Here is a 10,673-nt window from a genome sequence, read left to right on the forward strand (position 1 = left end):
CCCACCCTTACCAAAAGTAAGCGTCCTGGGTCAAACATCCTAAACTTAATTTGAAATCGTTTAAGATCCCTATCCTTACCCAAAGTAAGTGGCCTGGGTCGAACACCGTTAACTTAATTGCAAATCGTTTAAGTACCATACGCTTAGCACAGGTAAGCGGCCTAGGTCGAACACCCTTAACTTGATTTGAAATCGTTTAAGTTCCCCACCCTTACCACAAGTAATAGGCATGGGTCGAACACCCTTAACTTAATTTCAAATCGTTTAAGTTCCCCACCCTTACCACAAGTAAGAGGCCTGGATCGAACACCTTTAACTTAATTGCAAATCGTTTAAGTACCCCACCCTTACCACAGGTAAGCGGCCTGGGTCGAAAACCATTAACTTAATTATAAATCGTTTAAGTTCCCCATCCTTACCACAAGTAATAGGCCTGGGTCGAACACCCTTAGCTTAATTTGAAATCGTTTAAGTTCCCCACCCTTACCACAAGTAAGAGGCCTGGATCGAACACCCTGAACTTAATTTAGAAGCGTTTAAGTTTCCCACCGTTACCACAAGTAAGAGGCCTGGGTCGAACACCTTTAACTTAATTTAAAATCGTTTAAGTTCCCCACCCATACCACAAGTAAGTGCCCTGGGTCGAACACCTTTAACTTAATTTCAAATCGTTTCAGTTCCCCACCCTTACCACAGGTAAGCGGCCTAAGTTGAACACCCTGAACTTAATTTCAAATCGTTTATGTTCCCCACCCTTACTACAAGTAAGCGGCCTGGGTCGAACACTCTGAACTTAATTTCAAATCGTTTAAGTTCACCCTCTTATCACAAGTCAGAGGTCTGGGTCGAACACCCTGAACTTAATTTGAAATCGTTTAAGTTCCCCACCCTTACCGTAAGTAAGAGGCCTTAGTCGAACACCCTTAACTTAGACTGAAATCATTTAAGTTCCCCACCGTTACCACAAGTAAGCGTCCTAGGTCGAACACACTTAACTTAATTTGAAATCGTTTAAGTTCCCCAACCTTACCACAAGTAAATGGCCTGGGTCAAACACCTTTAACTTAAGTTCAAATCCTTTCAGTTTCCCACCCTTACCACAGGTAAGCGGCCTTGGTCGAACACCCTTAACTTAATTTGAAATCGTTTATGTTCCCCACCCTTACTACAAATAAGCGGCCTCGGTCGAACACACTTAACTTAATTTGAAATCGTTTAAGTTCCCCACCCTTTCCACAAGTAAATGGCCTGTGTCGAACACCTTTAACTTAATTTCAAATCGTTTAAGTTCCCCAGCCATACCACAAGTAAGTGCCCTGGGTCGAACAACTTTAACTTAATTTCAAATCGTTTAAGTTCCCCACCCTTACCACAAGTAAGCGACTTGAGTCGAACACTTTTAACTTAATTTCAAATAGTTTAAGTTCCCCACCCTTACCACAAGTAAGCGGCCTGGGTCGAACAACCTTAACTTAATTTGAAATCGTTTAAGATCCCTATCCTTACCACAAGTAAACGGCCTAGGTCGAACACATTTAACTTAATTGAAATCGTTTCAGTACCCCACCCTTACCACAAGTAAGCGGCCTGTGTCGAACACCCTTAACTTAATTTGAAATCGTTTAAGTTCCCCACCCTTACCACAATTAATAGGCCTGCGTCGAACACCCTTAACTTAATTTCAAATCGTTTAAGTTCCCCACCAATACCACAAGTATGAGGCCTGGGTCGAACACCCTGAACTTAATTTGAAATCGTTTAAATTCCCCACCCTTACCACAAGTAAGAGGCCTGGGTCGAACACCCTTAACTTAGATTCAAATCATTTTAGTTCCCCACCCATACTACAAGTAAGCGGCCTCGGTCGAACACACTTAATTTGAAATCGTTTAAGTTCCCCACCCTTTCCACAAGTAAATGGCCTGTGTCGAACACCTTTAACTTAATTTCAAATCGTTTAAGTTCCCCAGCCATACCACAAGTAAGTGCCCTGGGTCGAACAACTTTAACTTAATTTCAAATTGTTTCAGTTCCCCACCCTTAGCACAAGTAAGCGGTCTAGGTCGAACACCATTAACTTAATTTGAAGTCGTTTAAGTTCCCCACCCTTACCAAAAGTAAGCGGCCTGGGTCAAACATCCTAAACTTAATTTGAAATCGTTTAAGATCCCTATCCTTACCACAAGTAAGTGGCCTGGGTCGAACACCGTTAACTTAATTGCAAATCGTTTAAGTACCATACGCTTAGCACAGGTAAGCGGCCTAGGTCGAACACCCTTAACTTGATTTGAAATCGTTTAAGTTCCCCACCCTTACCACAAGTAATAGGCATGGGTCGAACACCCTTAACTTAATTTCAAATCGTTTAAGTTCCCCACCCTTACCACAAGTAAGAGGCCTGGATCGAACACCTTTAACTTAAGTGCAAATCGTTTAAGTACCCCACCCTTACCACAGGTAAGCGGCCTGGGTCGAAAACCCTTAACTTAATTATAAATCGTTTAAGTTCCCCATCCTTACCACAAGTAATAGGCCTGGGTCGAACACCCTTAACTTAATTTGAAACCGTTTAAGTTCCCCACCCTTACCACAAGTAAGAGGCCTGGATCGAACACCCTGAACTTAATTTAAAATCCTTTAAGTTCCCCACCGTTACCACAAGTAAGAGGCCTGGGTCGAACACCTTTAACTTAATTTAAAATCGTTTAAGTTCCCCACCCATACCACAAGTAAGTGCCCTGGGTCGAACACCTTTAACTTAATTTCAAATCGTTTCAGTTCCCCACCCTTACCACAGGTAAGCGGCCTAAGTTGAACACCCTGAACTTAATTTCAAATCGTTTATGTTCCCCACCCTTACTACAAGTAAGCGGCCTGGGTCGAACACCCTGAACTTAATTTCAAATCGTTTAAGTTCACCCCCTTATCACAAGTCAGAGGCCTGGGTCGAACACCCTGAACTTAATTTGAAATCGTTTAAGTTCCCCACCCTTACCATAAGTAAGAGGCCTTGGTCGAACACCCTTAACTTAGATTGAAATCATTTAAGTTCCCCACCGTTACCACAAGTAAGCGTCCTAGGTCGAACACACGTAACTTAATTTGAAATCGTTTAAGTTCCCTAGCCTTACCACAAATAAGTGGCCTGGGTCAAACACCTTTAACTTAAGTTCAAATCCTTTCAGTTTCCCACCCTTACCACAGGTAAGCGGCCTTGGTCGAACACCCTTAACTTAATTTGAAATCGTTTATGTTCCCCACCCTTACTACAAGTAAGCGGCCTCGGTCGAACACACTTAACTTAATTTGAAATCGTTTAAGTTCCCCACCCTTTCCACAAGTAAATGGCCTGTGTCGAACACCTTTGACTTAATTTCAAATCGTTTAAGTTCCCCAGCCATACCACAAGTAAGTGCCCTGGGTCGAACAACTTTAACTTAATTTCAAATCGTTTAAGTTCCCCACCCTTACCACAAGTAAGCGACTTGAGTCGAACACTTTTAACTTAATTTCAAATAGTTTAAGTTCCCCACCCTTACCACAAGTAAGCGGCCTGGGTCGAACAACCTTAACTTAATTTGAAATCGTTTAAGATCCCTATCCTTACCACAAGTAAACGGCCTAGGTCGAACACATTTAACTTAATTGCAAATCGTTTCAGTACCCCACCCTTACCACAAGTAAGCGGCCTGTGTCGAACACCCTTAACTTAATTTGAAATCGTTTAAGTTCCCCACCCTTACCACAATTAATAGGCCTGCGTCGAACACCCTTAACTTAATTTCAAATCGTTTAAGTTCCCCACCAATACCACAAGTATGAGGCCTGGGTCGAACACCCTGAACTTAATTTGACATCGTTTAAGTTCCCCACCCTTACCACAAGTAAGAGGCCTGGGTCGAAGACCCTTAACTTAGATTCAAATCATTTTAGTTCCCCACCCTTACTACAAGTAAGCGGCCTCGGTCGAACACACTTAATTTGAAATCATTTAAGTTCCCCACCCTTTCCACAAGTAAATGGCCTGTGTCGAACACCTTTAACTTAATTTCAAATCGTTTAAGTTCCCCAACCATACCACAAGTAAGTGCCCTCGGTCGAACAACTTTAACTTAATTTCAAATCGTTTCAGTTCCCCACCCTTAGCACAAGTAAGCGGTCTAGGTCGAACACCATTAACTTAATTTGAAATCGTTTAAGTTCCCCACCCTTACCAAAAGTAAGCGGCCTGGGTCAAACATCCTAAACTCAATTTGAAATCGTTTAAGATCCCTATCCTTACCAGAAGTAAGTGGCCTAGGTCGAACACCGTTAACTTAATTGCAAATCGTTTAAGTACCATACGCTTAACACAGGTAAACGGCCTAGGTCGAACACCCTTAACTTGATTTGAAATCGTTTAAGTTCCCCACCCTTACCACAAGTAAGAGGCCTGGGTCGAACACCCTTAACTTAGATTCAAATCATTTTAGTTCCCCACCCTTACTACAAGTAAGCGGCCTCGGTCGAACACACTTAATTTGAAATCGTTTAAGCTCCCCACCCTTTCCACAAGTAAATGGCCTGTGTCGAACACCTTTAACTTAATTTCAAATCGTTTAAGTTCCCCAGCCATACCACAAGTAAGTGCCCTGGGTCGAACAACTTTAACTTAATTTCAAATCGTTTAAGTTCCCCACCCTTAGCACAAGTAAGCGGTCTAGGTCGAACACCATTAACTTAATTTGAAATCGTTTAAGTTCCCCACCCTTACCAAAAGTAAGCGGCCTGGGTCAAACATCCTAAACTCAATTTGAAATCGTTTAAGATCCCTATCCTTACCACAAGTAAGTGGCCTAGGTCGAACATCGTTAACTTAATTGCAAATCGTTTAAGTACCATACGCTTAGCACAGGTAAGCGGCCTAGGTCGAACACCCTTAACTTGATTTGAAATCATTTAAGTTCCCCACCCTTACCACAAGTAAGAGGCCTGGGTCGAACACCCTTAACTTAGATTCAAATCATTTTAGTTCCCCACCCTTACTACAAGTAAGCGACCTCGGTCGAACACAGTTAATTTGAAATCGTTTAAGTTCTCCACCCTTTCCTCAACTAAATGGCCTGTGTCGAACACCTTTAACTTAATTTCAAATCGTTTAAGTTCCCCAGCCATACCACAAGTAAGTGCCCTGGGTCGAACAACTTTAACTTAATTTCAAATCGTTTCAGTTCCCCACCCTTAGCACAAGTAAGCGGTCTAGGTCGAACACCATTAACTTAATTTGAAATCGTTTAAGATCCCTATCCTTACCACATGTAAACGGCCTAGGTCGAACACATTTAACTTAATTGAAATCGTTTCAGTACCCCACCCTTACCACAAGTAAGCGGCCTGTGTCGAACACCCTTAACTTAATTTGAAATCGTTTAAGTTCCCCACCCTTACCACAATTAATAGGCCTGCGTCGAACACCCTTAACTTAATTTCAAATCGTTTAAGTTCCCCACCAATACCACAAGTATGAGGCCTGGGTCGAACACCCTGAACTTAATTTGAAATCGTTTAAGTTCCCCACCCTTACCACAAGTAAGAGGCCTGGGTCGAACACCCTTAACTTAGATTCAAATCATTTTAGTTCCCCACCCATACTACAAGTAAGCGGCCTCGGTCGAACACACTTAATTTGAAATCGTTTAAGTTCCCCACCCTTTCCACAAGTAAATGGCCTGTGTCGAACACCTTTAACTTAATTTCAAATCGTTTAAGTTCCCCAGCCATACCACAAGTAAGTGCCCTGGGTCGAACAACTTTAACTTAATTTCAAATTGTTTCAGTTCCCCACCCTTAGCACAAGTAAGCGGTCTAGGTCGAACACCATTAACTTAATTTGAAATCGTTTAAGTTCCCCACCCTTACCAAAAGTAAGCGGCCTGGGCCAAACATCCTAAACTTAATTTGAAATCGTTTAAGATCCCTATCCTTACCACAAGTAAGTGGCCTGGGTCGAACACCGTTAACTTAATTGCAAATCGTTTAAGTACCATACGCTTAGCACAGGTAAGCGGCCTAGGTCGAACACCCTTAACTTGATTTGAAATCGTTTAAGTTCCCCACCCTTACCACAAGTAATAGGCATGGGTCGAACACCCTTAACTTAATTTCAAATCGTTTAAGTTCCCCACCCTTACCACAAGTAAGAGGCATGGATCGAACACCTTTAACTTAAGTGCAAATCGTTTAAGTACCCCACCCTTACCACAGGTAAGCGGCCTGGGTCGAAAACCCTTAACTTAATTATAAATCGTTTAAGTTCCCCATCCTTACCACAAGTAATAGGCCTGGGTCGAACACCCTTAACTTCATTTGAAACCGTTTAAGTTCCCCACCCTTACCACAAGTAAGAGGCCTGGATCGAACACCCTGAACTTAATTTAAAATCCTTTAAGTTCCCCACCGTTACCACAAGTAAGAGGCCTGGGTCGAACACCTTTAACTTAATTTAAAATCGTTTAAGTTCCCCACCCATACCACAAGTAAGTGCCCTGGGTCGAACACCTTTAACTTAATTTCAAATCGTTTCAGTTCCCCACCCTTACCACAGGTAAGCGGCCTAAGTTGAACACCCTGAACTTAATTTCAAATCGTTTATGTTCCCCACCCTTACTACAAGTAAGCGGCCTGGGTCGAACACCCTGAACTTAATTTCAAATCGTTTAAGTTCACCCCCTTATCACAAGTCAGAGGCCTGGGTCGAACACCCTGAACTTAATTTGAAATCGTTTAAGTTCCCCACCCTTACCATAAGTAAGAGGCCTTGGTCGAACACCCTTAACTTAGATTGAAATCATTTAAGTTCCCCACCGTTACCACAAGTAAGCGTCCTAGGTCGAACACACTTAACTTAATTTGAAATCGTTTAAGTTCCCCAACCTTACCACAAGTAAATGGCCTGGGTCAAACACCTTTAACTTAAGTTCAAATCCTTTCAGTTTCCCACCCTTACCACAGGTAAGCGGCCTTGGTCGAACACCCTTAACTTAATTTGAAATCGTTTATGTTCCCCACCCTTACTACAAATAAGCGGCCTCGGTCGAACACACTTAACTTAATTTGAAATCGTTTAAGTTCCCCACCCTTTCCACAAGTAAATGGCCTGTGTCGAACACCTTTAACTTAATTTCAAATCATTTAAGTTCCCCAGCCATACCACAAGTAAGTGCCCTAGGTCGAACAACTTTAACTTAATTTCAAATCGTTTAAGTTCCCCACCCTTACCACAAGTAAGCGACTTGAGTCGAACACTTTTAACTTAATTTGAAATAGTTTAAGTTCCCCACCCTTACCACAAGTAAGCGGCCTGGGTCGAACAACCTTAACTTAATTTGAAATCGTTTAAGATCCCTATCCTTACCACATGTAAACGGCCTAGGTCGAACACATTTAACTTAATTGAAATCGTTTCAGTACCCCACCCTTACCACAAGTAAGCGGCCTGTGTCGAACACCCTTAACTTAATTTGAAATCGTTTAAGTTCCCCACCCTTACCACAATTAATAGGCCTGCGTCGAACACCCTTAACTTAATTTCAAATCGTTTAAGTTCCCCACCAATACCACAAGTATGAGGCCTGGGTCGAACACCCTGAACTTAATTTGAAATCGTTTAAGTTCCCCACCCTTACCACAAGTAAGAGGCCTGGGTCGAACACCCTTAACTTAGATTCAAATCATTTTAGTTCCCCACCTATACCACAAGTAAGCGGCCTCGGTCGAACGCACTTAATTTGAAATCGTTTAAGTTCCCCACCCTTTCCACAAGTAAATGGCCTGTGTCGAACACCTTTAACTTAATTTCAAATCGTTTAAGTTCCCCAGCCATACCACAAGTAAGTGCCCTGGGTCGAACAACTTTAACTTAATTTCAAATTGTTTCAGTTCCCCACCCTTAGCACAAGTAAGCGGTCTAGGTCGAACACCATTAACTTAATTTGAAATCGTTTAAGTTCCCCACCCTTACCAAAAGTAAGCGTCCTGGGTCAAACATCCTAAACTTAATTTGAAATCGTTTAAGATCCCTATCCTTACCCAAAGTAAGTGGCCTGGGTCGAACACCGTTAACTTAATTGCAAATCGTTTAAGTACCATACGCTTAGCACAGGTAAGCGGCCTAGGTCGAACACCCTTAACTTGATTTGAAATCGTTTAAGTTCCCCACCCTTACCACAAGTAATAGGCATGGGTCGAACACCCTTAACTTAATTTCAAATCGTTTAAGTTCCCCACCCTTACCACAAGTAAGAGGCCTGGATCGAACACCTTTAACTTAATTGCAAATCGTTTAAGTACCCCACCCTTACCACAGGTAAGCGGCCTGGGTCGAAAACCATTAACTTAATTATAAATCGTTTAAGTTCCCCATCCTTACCACAAGTAATAGGCCTGGGTCGAACACCCTTAGCTTAATTTGAAATCGTTTAAGTTCCCCACCCTTACCACAAGTAAGAGGCCTGGATCGAACACCCTGAACTTAATTTAGAAGCGTTTAAGTTTCCCACCGTTACCACAAGTAAGAGGCCTGGGTCGAACACCTTTAACTTAATTTAAAATCGTTTAAGTTCCCCACCCATACCACAAGTAAGTGCCCTGGGTCGAACACCTTTAACTTAATTTCAAATCGTTTCAGTTCCCCACCCTTACCACAGGTAAGCGGCCTAAGTTGAACACCCTGAACTTAATTTCAAATCGTTTATGTTCCCCACCCTTACTACAAGTAAGCGGCCTGGGTCGAACACTCTGAACTTAATTTCAAATCGTTTAAGTTCACCCTCTTATCACAAGTCAGAGGTCTGGGTCGAACACCCTGAACTTAATTTGAAATCGTTTAAGTTCCCCACCCTTACCGTAAGTAAGAGGCCTTAGTCGAACACCCTTAACTTAGACTGAAATCATTTAAGTTCCCCACCGTTACCACAAGTAAGCGTCCTAGGTCGAACACACTTAACTTAATTTGAAATCGTTTAAGTTCCCCAACCTTACCACAAGTAAATGGCCTGGGTCAAACACCTTTAACTTAAGTTCAAATCCTTTCAGTTTCCCACCCTTACCACAGGTAAGCGGCCTTGGTCGAACACCCTTAACTTAATTTGAAATCGTTTATGTTCCCCACCCTTACTACAAATAAGCGGCCTCGGTCGAACACACTTAACTTAATTTGAAATCGTTTAAGTTCCCCACCCTTTCCACAAGTAAATGGCCTGTGTCGAACACCTTTAACTTAATTTCAAATCGTTTAAGTTCCCCAGCCATACCACAAGTAAGTGCCCTGGGTCGAACAACTTTAACTTAATTTCAAATCGTTTAAGTTCCCCACCCTTACCACAAGTAAGCGACTTGAGTCGAACACTTTTAACTTAATTTCAAATAGTTTAAGTTCCCCACCCTTACCACAAGTAAGCGGCCTGGGTCGAACAACCTTAACTTAATTTGAAATCGTTTAAGATCCCTATCCTTACCACAAGTAAACGGCCTAGGTCGAACACATTTAACTTAATTGAAATCGTTTCAGTACCCCACCCTTACCACAAGTAAGCGGCCTGTGTCGAACACCCTTAACTTAATTTGAAATCGTTTAAGTTCCCCACCCTTACCACAATTAATAGGCCTGCGTCGAACACCCTTAACTTAATTTCAAATCGTTTAAGTTCCCCACCAATACCACAAGTATGAGGCCTGGGTCGAACACCCTGAACTTAATTTGAAATCGTTTAAATTCCCCACCCTTACCACAAGTAAGAGGCCTGGGTCGAACACCCTTAACTTAGATTCAAATCATTTTAGTTCCCCACCCATACTACAAGTAAGCGGCCTCGGTCGAACACACTTAATTTGAAATCGTTTAAGTTCCCCACCCTTTCCACAAGTAAATGGCCTGTGTCGAACACCTTTAACTTAATTTCAAATCGTTTAAGTTCCCCAGCCATACCACAAGTAAGTGCCCTGGGTCGAACAACTTTAACTTAATTTCAAATTGTTTCAGTTCCCCACCCTTAGCACAAGTAAGCGGTCTAGGTCGAACACCATTAACTTAATTTGAAGTCGTTTAAGTTCCCCACCCTTACCAAAAGTAAGCGGCCTGGGTCAAACATCCTAAACTTAATTTGAAATCGTTTAAGATCCCTATCCTTACCACAAGTAAGTGGCCTGGGTCGAACACCGTTAACTTAATTGCAAATCGTTTAAGTACCATACGCTTAGCACAGGTAAGCGGCCTAGGTCGAACACCCTTAACTTGATTTGAAATCGTTTAAGTTCCCCACCCTTACCACAAGTAATAGGCATGGGTCGAACACCCTTAACTTAATTTCAAATCGTTTAAGTTCCCCACCCTTACCACAAGTAAGAGGCCTGGATCGAACACCTTTAACTTAAGTGCAAATCGTTTAAGTACCCCACCCTTACCACAGGTAAGCGGCCTGGGTCGAAAACCCTTAACTTAATTATAAATCGTTTAAGTTCCCCATCCTTACCACAAGTAATAGGCCTGGGTCGAACACCCTTAACTTAATTTGAAACCGTTTAAGTTCCCCACCCTTACCACAAGTAAGAGGCCTGGATCGAACACCCTGAACTTAATTTAAAATCCTTTAAGTTCCCCACCGTTACCACAAGTAAGAGGCCTGGGTCGAACACCT

Source organism: Vigna unguiculata, chromosome 8, assembly GCF_004118075.2.
Source record: "Vigna unguiculata cultivar IT97K-499-35 chromosome 8, ASM411807v1, whole genome shotgun sequence".
NCBI lineage: Eukaryota > Viridiplantae > Streptophyta > Magnoliopsida > Fabales > Fabaceae > Vigna > Vigna unguiculata.